This window comes from Poecilia mexicana, unplaced genomic scaffold (assembly GCF_051168715.1).
Source record: "Poecilia mexicana isolate PSO_F unplaced genomic scaffold, ASM5116871v1 scaffold_23, whole genome shotgun sequence".
Classification (NCBI taxonomy): Eukaryota; Metazoa; Chordata; class Actinopteri; order Cyprinodontiformes; family Poeciliidae; genus Poecilia; species Poecilia mexicana.
This window is the reverse complement of record NW_028263392.1, coordinates 2,230,221-2,251,616: the sequence shown is the minus strand read 5'-3', so window position 1 is coordinate 2,251,616 and position 21,396 is coordinate 2,230,221.

Genomic DNA, 21,396 nt, shown 5'->3' with positions numbered 1-21,396 from the left:
GTAGGATGTATCATGTAGGCTGTTTTCACACTCATAGTCTGGTAGACTCGGTTTGATTGGGAGCAAAATTGCAACAGTTCTTCACCTTCATAAAATAATGACTTAAGTATTTTTTTAATTTTGCTAAAAGTGATTTTTGGCAACAAAACAAAAAAAACTTTTCCTTTTCCAGTAGATGATTTAAGCAAAATAGTCACTTTTGACAAAAAAAAAGGTTTAGGACATTGTTTTAGGAAGGTAATGATTAGTTACATTTTCAGCTGGTGTGGTTCATTCTCAACCTGTTCCCCTCCTCGCCTGTGGTGGCGCTGCACCAAAATCTAATGAAGCAAACAACACAAAAACCTCTAAAGAAGACACAGAGCTCAACTTTCTCCTTTATGAAATGTAAACAAAATGGAGTGCTGTCAGATTTTAGCAGCTGTAAGATTTCTCTTTTGACTTTGGTAGACAAACAACAAGTTATTTCTCCTGCTAAGGCTGGACAGGTACATTTGCTTTGGTTGTATTTACCCAGAATGCCATGTGCTGTTGTCCAGTTCATCCCACAAACAAAACAAGCCTGTTGGGATGTTGGTAGTAAGGAAGTCTAAAATGAGCCCCCAACTTTTATACCACCAACAGCAGCCTGACCATTTTCCAAAGTGTATGAATTCCTGTTTTCACATTGCTTACGACGATGTCTAACCCGACCTGCCATCAGAATCTTGCAACCGCAGTCAAGACTCAATCAGCCCAGGCAACATTTTTCCCCATCTGCTGCTGTCCAGTTTGAATTAGCCTGTGTAAATTACAGCTCCCAGTTTTGGCCCCCATGGCGGTCTTCTGCTGATGAAGCCAGTCTGTGTTGAGGTTTCACGCGTTGTCCTTTCAGAGATGGTGTTTGTCTATGTTGGGTGTATAATGAGTGTTTTCAGGACATTTATTCACGTTGCTATAAACTGAGTAATCTGTCATGACACCTGATAGAATCAAACCTCATAAATTGCCACTTGGCAGCTTTTGAGAGTTTGAAGTCCAAACTGAACGTCATCCCAAAGGCAGATGTTTTCAGGGACGAGTCAGTTATTTTCTTGTTCTTGTGCCGCGCGACATCTGTGAAATACTGGCAGAAGGTCTGCTTATAATTATTAGCTACGCTCGCAGGAAGTCGGTTAATGTTCCAGGTAAAGCCGGCTGACACTCAACGAGCTTATCGGAAGCTGGATTTGCTCTGAAGGCCCGTCGTCTGTCATCAGGCTTCATCCTATCGGTTGAGTTCTAAACGTCCCGCAGGAATGCGCCCTGACCGGTTAGCCGCGTAGCCACATCGTTGACAGTCGGAGACTTGTTCCTTTCCTGCGTTTAACTGCAAACAAAAGCCGCAGCTCAGCAGTAAAATCCTTAAGCTGCCGTGTCTAAAGTCAGATTTTATGGTTCTTTGTGTCTGTTGGCAACTGTGTTATTTTTCAGCAGTTTGCTCTCTTGAAAAGCAGCTGGCTTTGTGTTTAGTTTAGCATTCAGACACTAGAATGAATGATTTGATAATTGTTTTTTTTTTCCTTTTTATAGTCTTATTAAAGAAAAGTTAGGCTTATAATAGTCGGTTAAACCATGCCAGCTGTGGTAGAGTGGAATTAAAGTGGAATGAATGGCCAGACAGCGGAGGAGACAAGAACAAGAGCTGCGAAGTATTCAGAACTTGCAGACAAGTTAAGAAAAGCGTGGAAGTACATTTCGAACACAACAAAAGAGGTTTTATCAGCAGAAACATGAATTAAAGACGACCGATGAAAGCTGCAAAGATTAAACTATGACGGCGGATTAGGGCCCATGTAGGTTGAAAAAAAAGTGTAAATTTCCGCTGAAAAAACTCAAAGTGAGATTATTCTCTGAAAGTTTTTTTTAGAAACAGCAAGTACATTTCTGAGTTTCCAAAGCTGGATTTTGTCCAACAAGTTTTCAAACTCCATTAAATTTTCTTATTTTTTTTTTTCAACAAAATTTCTGACATTAATCTCAAAATGTCTGATTTTCTTTCTAGAAAACTGTTCAGAAATTTTGTTGTTTTTGTCTAAAAAATTTCTTGAGTTTTTTTGGCAGAAATTTACTTCTTTTATTTTCTCCCTCCTTCCCCATCTGGGAAACAAATAGAAAAATATGGTAAAGAATGAATTTGGACCTCTTTATGAATTGTTACCTCCATTTCATCATTTAAAGTTTTTTGGCTTATTGCATTTCATTTCTGTAAACAAAGCATTTCACTTACTTTCTTGTAGATCGTTCTTCATCTTGTCTGGCATTGAACATTTTCTTCAGAAGAAATTAGGCTCGTCCTTCAAGACAGTTACAAATTTTAGTCAAGCCTAGAAGTATCAGCTAAAAGCAAGGTCAGTATCTGGAAACTCATCGACTCCAAATGCTTCAGAGAAGATTGTTCAAATATCCAGACAGAATCATTCCAGAAGTTTGATGTTGGCTCCAAAATGTCTGACTATGCTTCCTCTGCAGTTTGCAAAGCGAAACAAAACTGAAGCAATTATTCAGGAATGATGAAGAGTCCGCTGTTATGGCTGGAGATGACTGGTTTGGAGTGATGGACTCAGACCTGAACATTCAGAACCACATAGAGACAGTTACAAAGTTGGCCTTCTATCACCTGAAGAACATTTCCAGAATTAGAGGACTTATGTCTCAGCGAGATCTAGAGAAACTCATCCATGTTTATTCCTGTGACTGTTTTCACAGGTCTGAAAGTCAGACAGCTAAAAATGTATTTTATCACAAGTTGTTTCCATTACAAATATGCACAAAACGTTTCCATATTCCGTTAATGTCGAAAAAATACAATTTTGCATTTGCAGGTACTTCGTTAAATAATTAAAATCACACATAAATAAGTTTGTTCATGTGATAAGTCATTAAAAAACATCTTCTTCTCATCACTTCCTGTCGTCTTTGGTTTTGCCAGTGTAGAGCTGCTGGTTGGTCATGTGACTTGTGATGAAAAAAAAAATCGAGTTTCCATTGAAGTTTTGCAAAATACACTAATTTCAATACAGCTGAAAAATCACCTCATCCAAGCCAAAAACTGTTTGTTTTTGAAAAATGTTAGTTTTTTTTCAATTCCATTAAACAAATTTGTTTACATTTTGTTTAATGGAAACAAAATGTTTACGGTACATTAAACATTTTGTAAATTTACAAAATGTACATTAAACATTTTGTAAATACATTAAACATTTTGTAAATGTTTAATGTATTGAATTAGCATAAATATGCAAATTCCAATTTGCATATGTGATCAACAGAAACGCAGCTACAGTTAAATTGCATTTTAATAAGGCAGTTGGACTGACATGAGACAAAAATAAAGTTTGTTTTTTTTTGTCTCAGATTAGGAAAAAAAGACAAGAAGTCTATAAAGAGTATAAATATTTTTTTCACATCACTAAGATCACAAATACAAGTCACAGTGTGAGCGTTTTCTCCCCCAAAGCTTTGAATCTCCCGTGTTTACAGAAGCAGGATAAGGAAAGTTCAGGTCTGTTAAAGGCTTTTCTCTAATGAGGGAACTAGGATGAAATTGAGGAGCTGAATTGTTTGAAATGTCCACGTGTGTGTCGCCGGACCTACAGCATGTGTGTGAAAATGAAACTCTAGCTTTCACTTTCAGGTCTGACCTCCACAATTACTTCCGTCTGTCAGTTGTTTGTTTTCCTCTTCGTCTCTGGATCACACACACGCACACACACACACACACACGCACACAGATGTCGGGCAGCAACAGAAACCGATTTTTCAAGGTCAATTCTTCAAAAGCTGAATTACAAACTCGCCTAATTTATGTTGTGCTGATAGGGAGCGACGGCTGTCTCGGTTACCGTGACGCCCGGCTGCCGTGTGTGAGGTGGAGGAGGCAGGGAAGATTCCTTTAGAAAATGCGTCGGCCATGCTGGTGTGGATGGAAGACAGATGTTTTCGCCCTGCAGGTGATCATAAATCCTTTCTTGCTCTGTCAAGAGCCCGACTACGACCCTGACCTCTGACCCCTCCCGAGCCTCTGGCTGTTACGGTAAGACCCTCGGTTCGTGTTCCCGTTTGGAATGTCCACGCATTCCCGAACGCTGCACATAACAAAGCGAGTTTAACAGCCAAACATGTCGCCTGAGTCCGAGCATTCTGCAGCCTCAAAGAGTCATTGACCAGAAACTGGAGGAGGTTTACATGACGCTCGAGACAGAGCTTAGCAACGAAGAAAATTCTCAGAAAGTCTTTTTTTTTTCTTTCTTACAGGCCAGTTATTTCATCCTTTACTTCAACATGAATAATCACACCTCTTCAAGTTCTCCGTGTTGAAGAGGTATGAATATAAAAGCAAAAGTTTTCCGCGACAGCAGCAAAACTTGAACATTTATCATCTTTCTCGTGGCACGTCACGTGCCCCATCTGTGTGCGCGAGCTCAAAGTTTCAACTACGCCGGATGAGGACAGGCGGCGTAACGGTCGCCTCATCGCACAAGTTCCACAGGAAATGAACGGCGATGGACATTTCTAATTTAACGTTTAAAACAAAGTGACTTCCTCTAAAGTTTAAATCTTCCTGAATATAAGAAAATTGGGAATCTTCAGGCATGCTTGGTTTGAGTCAGTAAAACATAAAAATACTAACATTTTTAAATATTAAATACTTCTTGAAAACTTCCATGCTGCCTCAGGTTTTGATATGGTATGTGTGGGCAGTTGCCCAGGGTGGCATCAGAAAGGGGCATGGCACCCAAGAACCAGAAAATAAAATATAGATCTTATCTGTCAGTTTGTCTTTGTTGCTGTGGAGCGCTGGGAGACGATATTACCTGTTCTCTGCTACAAACAAAAAAGAAAAAAGAACAATCAGATAATTTCTTGCATTTTAATTGGCTGGAGTGCATGCATATTTATACTTCATGCATACGAAGTTAAGTGTAGTGATTAGTCATGATTAATCACACCGATGGTGTGTGATTAATCTGATAACATTTTTTAATTAATTGACAGCGCTGGTCTTTTATTAAAATGACATGAGTCACACCGCTGTCATTTTACAAATGAGTCAGTGAGACTCATGGTTACAGTATGAAGTCTACAAGGCTGCACGGTCTACTGTCACTTCATTAAATCAATATTGTCATATCCGGTCTTATGAGGATAAATCAAAGGAAAAGATTCCTGAAGCTGATTACGACATGAACACACGGTTACACTCTGGTTCTACACTCTAAAAAGTGTTTTTGGCTGTAGTTCATCTTATGGACTTATTTACATTAATTTAACTTAATTCTTTTGCTTTTGCTATGACAACTTACTTTTTTGTGTTCATTTAACTCAAAACTTACAAATCTTTAACCTGAAGGAACTTTTCACTTTGACTTTACTTAAAACAATTGAGTTCAACGCCAGTTTTGTATCCTAAGTCTGACCAACTCAATTTATTATGATCATCCAACTCAATTTACTAAGTTCTTCCAACTCAATTTGCTAAGTTTTTATAACTTAATTCATAAGGGGGTTTAACATGACAAATTTAAGTCATTCTTACTCAAATCATTTATTTTGTTCTAATAAACATTTAAAATCTCTTTGATTTAATTCTACAGAAAGTCAACTCAAACTTTTAAGAAGTTCCAAACTAAATTTAAATAATCTTTTTACAGTGTCATCTAAATACACAAATCTTTTCCTTAAATAACCTTTTTCACTTTGACTTTACTTGAAATAATTCAGTGTCCCATGTCTGACACAATGACTCAAGCTTACAGGGACACATTCCCAGTAAGCGACTGTGGCTCTGTGGATAGAGCGGTCGCCTTGTAATCGGAAGGTTGACGGTTTGACTCCAGCTTCCTCCTGCCGTATGTTAATGTGTCCCCTGGGTACTTAATCTCAAGTTGCCAACCAATCTGAGCATTAAATAAATGTGTTATTATGTGCTTTCAGTGGTCAAAAGTGCTATTTAAGTTTATTTACCATTTTTGAAGTAAACTAAATGATTTGAGTAAGACTGACTTAACAAATTGAGTTGGGTGATTATAATATATTGAATTGGTTAAACTTAATAAATTTAGTTGGATAAACTTAATTGAATTGCTTGTTACCTACAGAAGCAATTCAATTAAGTTGGTTCAACTTTTTTCTTTTTAGAGTGTACCATATGCGTTTTCCACATTAATCCCGGCGCACATGTCTGCACAGGTTCTTCAGAGACTTCCGTTACATTTCATGCTTAACTGAAGTAACCCCATAAGCGAGCCATGTTGTCTCTATAGATGATCTAAAGCGATGGAGTCACATGCCTGCTATTGACAAGCTGCTGCTGAGGCAATTTCTCCAAAAACACAAACCCAGGCCAGACCGTTTGCAGCCTTTTCTTGCTTGCAATGCAGGAAAAACTGGAGACGACTTGATCCAGGCTGAGAGGTGAGCGGATCGAAGGGACAGATATTTGCAGGAGATTATTGGATGGTCCTACTGGTTGAAGAGGATGGTTTGGAGGTAGGGAGGGTTGAGTAGAGCCCGAGGCGTTGATCTGTGTGGTGAAACGCTAGCAGGGGTGAAAGGTTAGGTTGGCGGGTTCGAGGAAGTAGTCCAAGAGATTACTGAGCAAAATGATTGAGGGGACGTCACAAGAATAGAAGGACAGAAACAAGAAAAGACTCGAGGAAGAAAAGAAATAAGAGCATAAGAGAAGAAGGAAGGGATTAAAGAAAAAAAACTGCAGAAGAAATAACAAGGGATGAATGAGAAGAGGAAGAAAATATGTAGGTCCTCAGACTCCGACAGTGCAATGATTACTAAAATCTGGAAATACTCAGTCCTTTTTCTGATTCCATATTTACCCAAACCTGGAAAATATTGAGATCAAATCAAGCAGGACAGATGTCTGACAGCTGCAGAGAGGCAGTTCTCCAACAAGAAACGCCCTACTGCCTTCCTCATCCCATTCAGTCTGCATGGTGACAGACTGTTACATTTATGCTGTTACAGTACAACCAGAAGGAAACTAAGGTTGCATTCACACCAGCTCTGTTTGGTTCACTTTAACTCCAGTTTGTTTGTGTGGAAAGTCCGGTTCAGGTTGGGGAGGTGTGAACCCACAATGGATCCAAAGAAGCAAACTCTGGTCCGCCTAAAAACCTCGGCCTCTGTTCGGTCGAAGTGAACTCTGGTGTTGTTTGAATGCATATGTGAACGCAAAGCAGACTGGAGACCGCTCCAAAAGCGGGAAGCGGACTGAAGAGCAGGGAATTCTGGGTAAATACAACCAAAGCAAACACACAAGCCTAGTGCAAGTGATACAAATTTCTCGTGAAATCCTGCAACTGTTAAAATCTGATGCCACGCCATTTTTGGTCACATTTCGTGAAGAGGGAAGCTGCAGAAATGCCTTTATCAGAGGTTTCCATTTTGTTTCCTTCAGTTTCTCTTGGTGCAGCGCCACCACAGCCAAGGAGGGGAACAGTTTTGTTTTTGTTCAAAGGGTTTGGTTGTGTGAAAACTAAACAATTGTTGCAATGTTAGTCTCAAATCAAACTGAATCTGCTGGACTGTCAGGTGTGGAAAGTTTCAAACAGCTTTCAAAAACTTTCTTCAGAACGCATTGGGCTAAATGATAAGAAAACATTAACCCTTCACTGTCGACGTATAAATACTGATACGACCTTCAAAGTAATTCCTACTGATCACATGACTGTTTTCCTCTCTGTGTGTAATCTTGTCCTCTTCCTCTGTCTGTTCCCAGGAGGAGAACATTCCTCCTTTTTCACATCCCTGATTCAGAACAAGAGGGACGGTAACCTCACACTCTCACAGACACAAGCGCAAAAAGTAACCCTGGCGCAACCTTTCAGGATCGGTTACCGAATTAGCATTTCAGACAGGAGCCGAGTCAGAGGGGAAAACACACGATTTATTTTTCTGTGGTTCTTTTTTAATTTCCCAATCAGTTATTTTGACTCGTTTCTTTTCTCTCCATCATGTTTTAACTGACAGCAGAGATTTATCACGTGCAAAGATCTCATTTTAAACATGTATCCTCAATTAGCATGTAGATTTTATTAAAAGTAAACTTCTTCTGTTTTAGGTCAGTTAAAATTATGGTTTTTATTACTTTAATGCAAAAATCACAAGTGGTGCGAGTTTCTGATAGATGAACGTTCCAGGTAGCTGGAACTTGGAACGTCACATCCGAGGTCACAGCATTCCAGTTAACATAGATGAGGAAGTTGGGATTTGAACATGGCGACGACAATGTAGATGTTCACAATACTTCTAATGAACATTGTTTTGATATGACGGTACATTAGGGCCGTTGTAGATGGAAAAAAAAAACACAAATAAAAACTTCTAAAATTTAGATTAATCTCAGAAGTTTTCTAGGGAAAAAAACTTGGGAAATTTCTTAATCTCAAAAGTAAAAAAATTTGCTAGAAAAAAAAATCTAATTTTCAAATTGAAATGATAAATTGTCTAGACAATTTCTGAATTTCAAAACTAAAAAAAATGTTTTGAATTTCAAAACATTTCTGAGTTTTCAAACTCAAAGTTTTGGAAAATTTCTAAGTTTGAAAAGTTGAAAACTTTTGACGTTTCAAACTCAAATTTCCAAGTTTTTTCTAGAAAATTTCTAGAGATTTTTTGATAAAAATGTACTCCCCTTTTCTTACCGTCTACAATGGCTCTAATTCGCCGTCATAGGAAAGCGTCATTAGTTTGAACAATCACATTTAAATACAAACAGCATGCAAATATCCAACCCTCCATAAGCAGACAGGATCTGTGTTACAGATAAAAGTGATTTGATGTAAAATCATCTCAACTCCAGAAGAATGACAGAAAAACCTCAGACTCTTCAGCCAGAGCTGGACACGTTTTGTTCTGTTATTTAGAAAAGACCTCATTTCGCTTATTGTAAACTTCTGCAATGACTTTTCCAGAAATCATCGCAGATCTAAGATAGTGGGAATTCTGCACTCACACACACACACACACACACACGCACGCACACGCGCACACACACATACACACACACAGTGAGCAGGACATTAAAAGCAGTTGGCCACGTCTTGACAGGCTCTTCTTCTCCCCCACGAAGGACCGACAGAAGCCATGAATTATTTTCGCCGTCCTGCTCTGCGTAGACAGGCGAGGCAGCAGATGTAGGGCAGCATCCTCTACCTGAATGAAATAAAAATGTTTCCATATTAAAGCCGTTTGCTGCTGCAGCTTTAAACTAGCAGCTGCTAATTTAGTTGGACCATTTTACCTGCTTTATTTCCATAAATAAAGCAGATTAAAAGAAAAGTCACCCAAAGCATTACGGTAGCCATGCCCCGCCCATATGTGGAGCGAACAGCCATGAGGCTTTGGGAAATAGGCGATAAAGCACCTCCCAGATGGTTGCCATGGGAGAAAAAATAAGTAGATTTTTAATAAAACCTCCGCATTATGGAATCAGAACGAGTTGTGGATCCTGAAGCCAGCTGGGTAGGAGCCGCTGCAGGAGGACGAGCCCATCTAGAAGTGCTTTGAGAACCTGAGTTCACTGGAAAGAGTCAGAATGCTTCATACTTTAATGTCAGCGTCTCCATATACCTGCATCATTAACTGGTGGTTGCCTTCTACTTTTAAAGTGAAACTTGTCTCCAGTAGATCACACTTTCAAACATATCAAACTCATATATTTCAAATCCAGGCAACATTATACGGCATGAAATGTGTGCAGACAGGAGTGTGTTCGAGGTGGATTTTCTGTGATGTAGAGACAGATTGCCAGTTTAAACCTACAGCCATTCTTTCAATAGTTTTTTACTGCGCCACGAAAAGCCCACCAGTCTGCAGACGCAGCCTTTTATGGGTATTTTATTGGGTGAATGTCAGAAAAAATGTTGGCATTGTGTGTTTCTGCGGACCGCAGCGATGTTTAATCTCAGCTTTTTAAACTAAACATCAATCTCCATCTTCCCCAATCCATCAGATGCTGAGATTTTTGTCACGACCCCTCGGCCTCAGATTCTTTCGCTTATTTGTTCAACATGCAGGATTTTTGAAAGGGTGCACTTTAAGCCAAAACACAATCTCCTCCTGACTTGCATCGAGTCATAATGTTATGTAAATGGAGACGGAGGGAACAGCAGTTACGCAGAGGCGGCGTTCTGCTCAGACTCTGGCCATTTTCATTAAATCCGTTCATTACTGTGGATGTTGAGTGGATGTGGTTACAGTTACCAGCGATGACATCAGCACTGTGTGCTGCAAAAGTGAACTCTGCACCGCCTGGTTTGATTTATTACTCCCCATCAGAACAATAAAATGAATAAAAAAAAGAGAAAAATCTGGACGTTAATGTGTTTTCACTTTCATTAAAAAACAAAAGAGAAAAATCAAAAGTCGCAATGAATTGTGCTTGTAGAACTATATGTAAATACGAAGGTCTGGACTTTAGCGTGTTAAAAAAATTTTACGCACCTAAACTTTTTGTTGTTGTTGTTAATCATGCTAAAGTTCTGAGCCGGAACCTTTGTTTTCACATTTCTGGTACGCCCATAAAACTGATGCACGCAAACAACAACGAGAGATGCTTTATTTGTTTTTTATTTAGCTGAAGGTGAAGCTTAGAGAAATGTTTTTGGCAGCTTCCTCGCAAACGGACGGATACAGGAGGAGCCGGACGAGGCAACATGGAACGAAAAGAACACCTTTTGGAGCAGCCGTCACAAATCTCGATCTAAGTATGAAATCTATGGGCATGGTCAAAAAACATGTGTGAGAGCAAGACTACAAAATGGAGGAATGGGCCAGAGTTTTAGCAAACTATTGTGAGAAGCTTGTGGAAGGAAACCAACAGTGACCTCAGTCACTGGGTTTCTATCCCAGAGAAAAACAGGGACAGACAATGCAGACCCAAAATAAAGGCTAATTGAGAGATTAAGGTTAAGACTCAATTTTTTTGGACTGTGGGAGAAAACTGGCAAACCCTAAAAAAAAAAAAAAAACTATGGAAAATCTTTTTTTTTTTTTTTTTTTACTAGGTAATGATTCATAAAGAGAGCGCCTTTTCACATGACTAAAGTTTCATAACCACAGATAGCTGTATATCTCTTGTGCCACACAGTAGCCCACTCTGGAGCTGGTTTACAGGGGAAAATGACAAACTGCTATTTCCCAGGAGAGAAATATAGGACTTTAAAAATAAGTCCTGGGACCGGTCTTCTCACTGTTGACAAAGTCATCTTGGAATCCACAAAAAAGTTAAAGTGACACGAAAAAGCAATTGCTTTTGCTAGAATTAATCTCCGAACCTTTCTCCATTTTATTTATACACTGGTTAACTTGTTGAACGTTGTGGATCAATCAATCAAAAAAAAATATCTTGACATTTGGGAAGAGGAAGAAGAAGTCTGGAAATAGCTTCCAAATGTTTTCCCACATGAAGAGGCTACGTGAAGTAGCTCCGCTGATGCCAGGGGATTGTGTCCTCTGATTCAGACATACAGAGGAACGTATTTTACGTAAACAATGGGAGAGAGTGCGAATGGGAAAGACACTGCATCCCTTCTGGATATTTACATCAAGCCATCGACACATAATGGCTGAAAATCCTTCAACGGTCAAAGTAAAACCCAAAGGGCTTCGTTCTCACATGGACGCTCTGCATTAGAAACAGATGATAAAGAGGAAACTCAGCATGATCTGAGCTGCAGAGGCCTACTGTTGAACTAAACAAAATGTATAACAACCTGTAAAATGAATAAATAATTATAATATTCATCTTACTGGAAACGCTTATTACTCAGATACCATCACTACAAACAACCTGTACGGTATATAGGAGTGTTGGTGAACATTTAGTCAATGCTGTCCAAACTTTTTACCACAAAATTGTTGAAAGAGCTTCAGGGACGCTTTTATTAAACTGAAAAGATTGATTTCATTTTTTCATTAGGCTTATTTGATATGCATCATGGTGCTAATAGCAGCACTTATCCAGAGATGGGCTTTTCTAAAACTAAAAACTATTAGGAAGTGAAATAGTAATAACAGTGGAAAAATAATAAAATATTATATGATCAACATATGCAAAAACAGCAAAGAAATAGAAAATATGACAATAAAAAGGAGACATGTCGGGATAAAATGCTGTTTTTGTTTGTTTTTTTAATATAAACTGGTTATAGACTTTAAATTGACAGGAGTGAGTTAGTTGTTGTTAATCGCCTCAATAATATACTAAAAAAATTTTTAATAAAGTAAAATAGTCGAAAACTTGTAGAAAATGTCCTGATTTGTTCTGGATTATTATTATTTTTTTACATTTGACAGCAAAGGTTGGGCAGCGCTTGCTGGTTTTACTAAAACATAATCTATGAAAACAGGAACATTGCTAAGAAGAGAAAAATACTTTGTCTTACACCTAAAGAAATGTCTACAAAGATTTTTATTTTGGAAATTGGAAATTTTGATGTAGAAAAATCCATCAAAAGTGAGACAGAGGCGTTGACACTTTCTGGTGTTATTTCAACAACTTCATGTAATCAGCAGCATTTGGAGGCTGCTTTCAATTTTACATGCTGTACGTGTCGGTTATGTGCATGACATGGTAATCATACAGTAAATCTTTTCCCCTGTGAGGCTCGTCTCCCTTTACTTACTGGGAAAGAAACGACTGATGAAGCAGCAGCTGACGAACGACACGTGGGACTCTGTCCCCGGTCAGTGTGAGAACGTTGGTCACTCTGTGGGAACCACAGCGTGATCCACTCCATTTGACTTTCTGCCTGCTCTGACTGTAGATTCTTCAGATTACTGTAAAATGTCTTCGCTGGACTTTTTACATCCAGCCTTTTATGCCATCTAATATGTGTTTTCGATTGTTTTCCACCTGAAAGCAGCATTCAGCTTCTATGCAGCACAAATCTGGAGCAAACTTCCAGAAAACTGCAAAACACTAAATTCCTTTAAATCCAGCCTGTTGCTGTTGAACTACAATAAATGTAACATTGACCAACGTATTTGAGGTGAAACGACGGCATTTGACAAAGTGTAAAATGTTTACTAGTTTTCTCATCTGTTGACTGTGTGGCATCTTTCTGACTTTGTATTTTTATGATGTAAAGCACTTTGAACCACTTTGTTGCTGAAATGTGTTTTACAAATAAATTTGATAAATTGATTTAGCAAAAAAAAAGAGATTTCTCTGAGTTTCTGTCAGAATACGTCAAAGTTTGTGTTTCTTAAAGAGTGCGAAGCGATTTACGACAACGAGGAGAAACTGGAGTCTGAGAGACGTCAGGTGGTAGAGGTGGACTGATGGGACAATGGACTGGACTGATGAAGGGACAGGGAGCAGCTGTGAGGGCAGAGCAGAAGGCAGGCTGAGGGAGAGGGAGAGAGAGAGACACGGCACAAGAGGAGCAAACAAACTGGCAAAACAGAATTCTACTGGAACAGAGTAACCAGTAACCATAAGGAATAAACTGGAACTAAAATGACAGAACAGTGATATAAAGTAAGAAACAGAAACAACTCTGATCTAATTAAAACAAGAATAACTAAGATGTTATACAAACCTAGAAAAAACAGAACAACCCAACATCCTGGCATCTAGATTTGTCGTAACAAATCTAGACCTAAAGCTTAAATGGGGGATTTTTCTTGTCATTCAGTGTAATGATGATATGTCTGACATGTTAAATGCAAAACTAACCACATTATTAGATCATATTTTGTCTAAAATTAACTACTGCTGATGTTCCTTTTCATTCTCCAGTTGAATATGAAACATTTTGTAAACGATAGCATCTATTTTATTAAAAGCTAGAGATAATGGTGTTACTCCAAGTCCGCCTCTGATTGGATGAACAGTTCCTCCTGACCGCTCCTCCTCCAGAGGCAGGATGTGGAGGAATAGAGTGAATTATTGAAAGGTGGTATATATTCTGCTCTTAGTCATCCTTAATAATAATAATAATAATAATAATAATAATAAATTTGATTTAAAAGGGACAAAGTACATCTCAAACATAAATGTCACCATGTGATGTGCTGTACCAGATTGTAGCATATGCTGATTCACATCTGCAGTCCCTTGTCAAGTTAGCTTATTAGCTATCACTGTATAGCTAATAGGGATGATAATATATTAGTTTAAAACCACAAGGAATAATCATGAACCAAATGAACTTACAGCAGCTACAGAATAAATCTGTCATAAGTTTCAATCATGATCACAGTGAGTGAGCTGGTCTGCAGTCGTCTCTTCTCCGGTGAGCGTTAAGGGTCTCCACCTCGTTTAGATTAAAACTCAGAGTCTGGGTTTTATACAACATCCTCACAGGGTCTTTCTGTTTTCTGTTCTATGTAAAGGAAGGTGACAGAACCAAACAAACAGCTTACTGAGTCCTCAGAACCACCAAACAGACACAACTGAAAAAAATCCTGTGACTTCAAACTTCAACCAACTGCAGAATAACCAGCATCACTTCATAGGAGTCCTCATGTGTTAGGATCGGTTTTGCTCAAGGTTTCTGATAGCAAACGTCTCATTGTCGCGACATATGAGCTATAAAAGAAGCCAAAGAGTTTATTTGTAAAGCCTCCGGCCCATCCGTCCCCCGTTATGTAATCAGAAGTTTTAATAGAGAATCTCTTTCATAGACACGTTTAAAGCACAGCGCCACGATTCACCCAAACAGGATGAAACGGAGCTGATGTGAGGCTCAGTCAAAGCTGCAACTGTGAAACATAATGCTAAATAAAGAAAAACTTTAATCACAGATAGAGTCACAGCATTAGGAACAGAGGTTCTGACTAGAGAGTGGATTTCTACCAACATGTCATCTGCTCCAGTTTCAAACCATCCCAGTGAAGAGGTTTATGATTAGTCACACTGCAGACGCTCCAGGTTTACTGCCTACTAGAAAATCTGTCAAACCTTAAACACGTTTTTGCAATCAGAATGTATTCAGTGCATTCAGGGAAACCGACGCTCTGACGCAAAAATGCAGTGCGAAACCCAAATAAAGTTTTTACGACATTCCACAACACGTTAAATCTAATTAAGATAAATTTTGACTCATTTATTTCTCAAATACTTTCAGACGGCTTCATTCCGTGGTTTGGCCGTCCTGCTGCCTGAGCTTCACTTTATTAAAGGAGGCTGACCTTTAGAGAGAAAACAGCTGGAGTATGTTCAAACATATATAAGGGCTTCAATAAAATGACTGAATAATTCAAACTGGATTTATGCAAATCCTAAAGTGAAAGAAAACATCTTGTAGATTGTCTTCTGGTCTACGTCTCTAACAGCTTGTCACTTCTACAGCCCCTCACATCTCTCTCCTCCCTGCTTTCCAAAATAGCACAAGCCCAGTCAGAGTGGATGGAGAGTCTGTTGAAACCAGTTTTTAAATCTTACTACAGATTGTCCATTGGATTTAGTTGGAGACTTTGATTGGACCTTTAAACCCTTGGCTAAGCGTCAATCCAAACCATTCAATTGTAGCTCTGAATTTACACTAGGGGTCATCATGATATGAGTCTTTTCCATTAAATTCTTTTTTTTTTTTTCATTTATTTCGGACATAAAATAAACAAATAAATAAGAACTGAGTGGAATTCTGATCTCCCTTAAAGCTGCAGCATGTAACTTTACATGTTGTCACTATGTTGTGACAACATAATATGAGACAATCTGTGAAAAGATCGGCCTCCTTCGAGAAGAAACGCACCAAAAACAACCAGCCAATCAGAAACAGGGCATGATTGACAGCGCTAAGACCTGCCTCCTGGTTCTGATTGGTTGTTTCTAGTTAGCACTGGGAGAAGGAGGAGGAGCTAATATTTCCACAGATTATCTGTCTCATGCCGTACTGTCACGACATGGTGACAGTTTAAAAAAAACATGTAAAGACATTTTTTATTAAAAGTTACATACTACAGCTGTAAGTTTTTGTGTATTTATTTTGTTCATTGAAGCACTTTGTGATTTTTTATCTTGAAAGCTGCTGCATACATAAACTTTTACACAGTTCCTCATATCCTAATGAAAGGGAAACATTTGCCCCAGTAGTCCATCTTCCTGTTTCCTCTGATCCGTCCCAACTCCTTACTGAAGAAAAGGCTTCCCCGATGCCGATGTTAGGGTAAGCATATTCAGGTGCGACATCTTGTTCAATCTTTCGCTACCTTGTCCCGTTAAAATACATAGAAATTAACGGTTGCAACACAACAAAATGTGTCTGGATTCCTTGCAAAAGGCTCTGCTTATCTCGTAAAAGTCAATCTGCGATAAAGGATGATCTGTGGTCGGAGATAAACAGAAGCTGCTGATGAGTACGCTGCTGGGATACAAACAGGTTGTTGTTGACCATGACCTCGTGAGGATCGCTCCGGTTTGACCGTAGGTGACAAAGCAGTCAGGACCGCTCATGAAAATGTCACGCAGTTCTCAAACACAGCGGGGGGTTTCATCCGCCGGGTCCAGTGAGATCATCCCAGAGCCTGTGGAGGGCTTTGGTTGAGCTCAACAGAACGAGGTGTTGCATAACGACTGCTTTTCAATAAACATTCGGCCCACAGCCGTGACCTTGGGCTGCGTCACACTAAGAGCCCATTTACTTTGCACCCTCAAACAAACTGCTTCTTCAGTCATCAGATAGTCGAGTGACTCCACTTATTTACATGAAGACAAATATAAACATATGATTTAAATGAACTTAATTATCCCCTGAGGAGGTTCAGTGCTGCTAAGATTCATTGTACGTGAGGTTCAAAACGAGTCTTATGATTTACCAAACCAATCAACCGTTAATCAGACTGAGACAGAACAACTTGTTAAACATTAAACTGGGATACACTTTTATTATCCTTCGATTTATTACTTCCATTATTAATGTGGCCCATGAAGAATTAGAATTTAAAAATTGGAGCATAAATAATTCCGTAAGTGTATATCAGCATGTTGTCGTGCTAAGAGACAGTAAAAATAGCAACCAAGGACTGATTAAACCAAGCCAAAGGTTCATAATATTTTTCATTATTTTTCACAACAAAACTGGACAGAAATATAAAGATTTCTGCTTTTTTGTCTCACATACAAGTTTCCTTTCAATCATTTTTATATCAGTTAGTAAATTTAAAAAAAAATCTCAACAATCTGTACCAATAAGGCCCAAGTTGAAGATACAGTTGGATACCCTGTAAAATCAGAAAACTCCTAAACCTGTAGAACTAAGAAATACATTAAATAGAACCAACCTGACAACATGAGTTCAAAAACACTTTATTAATCCCAAAGGGAAATAAAATGTTGTTGTATCTCATTATCCACTTCGTCAAAGTTCTTCAAAAAGTCTACGCTGATGACGAACAACTTTACATTTCTATTAGTAACTTGACTATGATCCACTAGTCACCGAGTCAGTGTGTCAGAATTATTCATGAGTGTATGGTTAAGAACTTCTCCACCTTAATGCCAAAAATATTTACCTAGAACCTGTTTGACAACATGAAGTAGGTCAACAGATCAGAGGTTTGATCGTCAAGATTAACTTTCCTTCTTCTACTTGCTGTAGATGATTGAAGCCTCTGCTCTCTACCAAAGAAACTGCAGTCAACAACCTGCCGGTATCACTGTGTAACCTTCAACTTTAACGCTCGAGGTCACAGTTACGATATCTGGCAGAAAGTTCATCCAAAGAACAGAAGCATGTACACACACAAAATGGCTAAAAAAAACGAATAAAATAAAAACTCTTGTGGAAAAAGAATAAATAAAAATCAAGTTTGAAACGTTGCCCCAAACATAACGGACTTATTATCCCAAATATGTCAGAACCAGCTGCTGAGGGGAAGCTGCGCCTTCGCATGAGGCCGGGACGCTTTAGAAAGCTTTTTAACCTCAATTAATGAAATCATTTGAAAACTGCTTTTTTAATTTTTACTAGATTGTTTTTAACTGACATCAAGTTTTCATTGATGATGTGAAACATCCCAGATTGAGGAAAAAAATTTACATAAAAACAGCAGAAATCTGTTTGGGGGCAAGCACAGTTTTTGTGACAAGAAGAGTTTCATGCTTTTGTTGAGTCAGGTTAGACATTATGATCCGTTTGTAGAACAGGGTGAACCCCTCGGGCCAGTCCAGGCTGTTCTGGATGTTGATTTGGCCAATTTATGTCACAGATGTTAGAATAAACAATATTACAAAGAACATTTCAGAGAAACATCTTGATTTTTGATCAGAACTTTGTAATTTTGTGTCCCGAGACGCCTGAAGGTCACAGTTGGTTCAGACAGCTGGAGCTCATGTTGGGCCGGTCCGTTTTAAAGCAGCTTCCACAGAATATGCTCCGAAACATTTGTGACACGTGTTTTTTCATCAGCCGTCTGCTGAAGAATGTTTTTGTGGGACAAAATCACCTTGCCAACAAAAACACAAAAATAAGAGAAGACAAGAGAAGAAATATCTTTCATCGAATTCCCTGAGCGCCAATAAAATAAAAATGTCCCGGCCTTTCACCTGAAGAGAAGTCGACTGGTTTTGAGTGTTTGCAGCAGAACAGCAAATCAAATCTACCCCAATGCTTTAAGTGAACTTAAACTCTGGCAAAACTATAGCAGGCAGCAATAAGGAGGAAATATACAACTGTTGTTGGAACAATATGATATTTCAGAATAATCCATCTGGAAGCAGAGATGAGAATTTATCAGTGCTCCTCTGTCAGCATGCATAGATTATACTCAGTTACCCACATACTGGTGTTAGACATTAACCTAGTAAGGTTATGAAAAAAATATAAGCATCCTGCAAAATGTCTGGGAATGTGACTCTGTCTCTGTCACGGCTTGAGGTTTTTCACCTTTTGTCAACCTGAAACCACAAACCTTGATGTATTTTGAAGGAATCTGGTGTTTCAGGTAGAGCAGATTTGGGATGTGAAAGATTCCCTGTTTTCCACAAGCAAATTTATGGAGTTAGATAAAACATTTAGATAATGGTTTAAGGAATTAAGTCTGGAAATGCAAATATCGTCCATACTGTACTGAGAGCTAGAAAGTAATGAAATAAAAATTCTACACTTTTCCAAATTGTGCAGTAACACTGACTTAAGGGTCTTTGTGAGCTGAGGTTTATCACACTGTGGAATATGTCCCAGTATATGAAAGTGCAGAAATGGAAACACATTCACAGTCATATCAGGTTTCTGAGTTCAGTTCAGAGCAACCAGTTGACCCAACATGGCTGGATTGAAAACCAATGTGTTCATGTAATAGTTTTAGCATGTTCTATACCCAAAGTGGAACCACAACCCAGGAATTTATTTATTATTATTATTTTTAGTGACAATAATTGTTGACTGTCTAAGCAGGAACTGGGGTGACTTTCAGGTCCGATATCACAAAGCAGACAGGATGTTGACTGACTGGCAACAGGACTAGAAAATAACGCTTTACCTGCCTGGTTTCACAGGCTTTCCTCTTCACAGGCTCAGACCTCGACTGTCTGGGAGAGAGAAAAGTGTCTGTTTACCGGGGATTGTTTCACCCACAGAACCAAACGGAGAAGGGAGTTCTATACACCGGAAACCAAAGGAGGATGAAGTCACAGGGAGCAGGAATGCAGGAAGAGCAGAGGGACAGGCGAGAGAAACAAACTAACCATCAGGTTAAGGTAGGAGCTAGCAGAGGAGCAGCAGGAATCAAGACAGTTCACAAAGGGAATATGGAAACTCACTCAGTTGAGCTTTGAGCTGGAAGATATATCTGTTACATAACTCAGCTCATTGTCTGCTTGGGAAGAACCTGCTGCAGGACAAGACGCAGGGCCAACTGGGAGTACAACGGCAGATTCAACTGGTTAGGACAACCTGTGCTTTGCTTTGACTTTTGGGCAAGTCGTAATTGTGAAAACGGATGAAGTAAGTTACATAACCAAGGTTGCGGCTTTGGACAACAATACGCTTCTTCTTCTGTTTATTTCAAAAGTCCTCTGGGATGTAGATTAAGGCATAGTGGGTGAAGTGGCTGACAGAAACGTCATTTATTTATGAAAGGAACCTCCGGATGTTTTAGGTTTAGTAAATATTACAGCAGGATCTTTGGCGAGGCAAGAAAACTTGAAGAGTACAAGAAGACCCCTTAGTTCTTTGGGGATTTACTGGATACCATAATCTATTCTTTGATTAATTGATAAAAATGTGAGACAGTATCATAGAATATTACCATAATAATGTGAAATACAGTTATGGATACTTATGCATGACATTGTCATTCATAAGTTTTCTTTGCAGTTTTCTGCATAAATGACTCAATTCTCCTGTGCTGAAAAGCTACATGGACATACTCATGCTACACCAAGACGTATCATCGGTTAAAGTGCTGTTGACTTAAGTTCGACTTCATTTGGTTGCAACTTGACCCCTAGCAGGCATTCACTTTTAAATCAGCAGCATATTTTAGTACTTGGAGGATTCTACAATAGTCTGGTAATACTCAGTCACATGCCTCTGTTTACATCGAAGCGTTTTATGGACAGAGCTCCGAGTCTCCAGTACTCTGAGTCGGAGGTGTATCGCAAACTTCTGGTTAAATTACATTGAGCAGAGCCAGCTGGCGAGCTAGCTAATGCTAATCATGACCTCTCATGCTAAGCTGTTGGTTAGTCCTCATTTCTATCTGAAATAGAATAAATAGATTACACTTAATCAGTGTAAATGTGAAAAAAGTTTGGACAAATTGAATAGACTAAAATGGACTGCATTAGTTTGTTTCAATACACTGAACACAGGAGACCTGGTTTCTCCTGTGTTCTCCTCATTTAGGTTTCCAAGACACTTTACAGTTTTTACATATTTTTCATCTTTATTGTTTGTAGCATTAATTTGTCTCTCTGTATGACAACAGATTTAAAATGATATTGGCTGTCATGACTGAGTGTCCGACCAAGGCTAACTGCAGATTGTTGCGGCTATAAGATTTGGATCGCCATGGAAACACCTCTGGGCACCTGATGTCTTGAGAGCCATGAAGAATCTCCCTTTGACTTGTTCAGCCCAAATTCTCCCATAATCAACAGTTGTTTGCAGAACAAAAGTACGCTGAGGAAGTACATCCCTACTAGATCACTACAGCTGGAAGACTGGCCTCTTAAATGTCACTTTGTTAATCAGTTCTAGAAGTTTGTGAAAATTTCATAGTAATTATCTGTGATGGACTGGCGACCTGTCCAGGGTGTATTCCTGTAGATCACCCAACAATCTTTTTGATAGAGACCCTGACTGTCACTGAGGAGAGGAAACCCATTCCCCATGATTCTTTTAGGTTAATAAGCTTTTTATTATTTAGCAGACCATTCAATTTTAAACTTTAAATTCACCATTA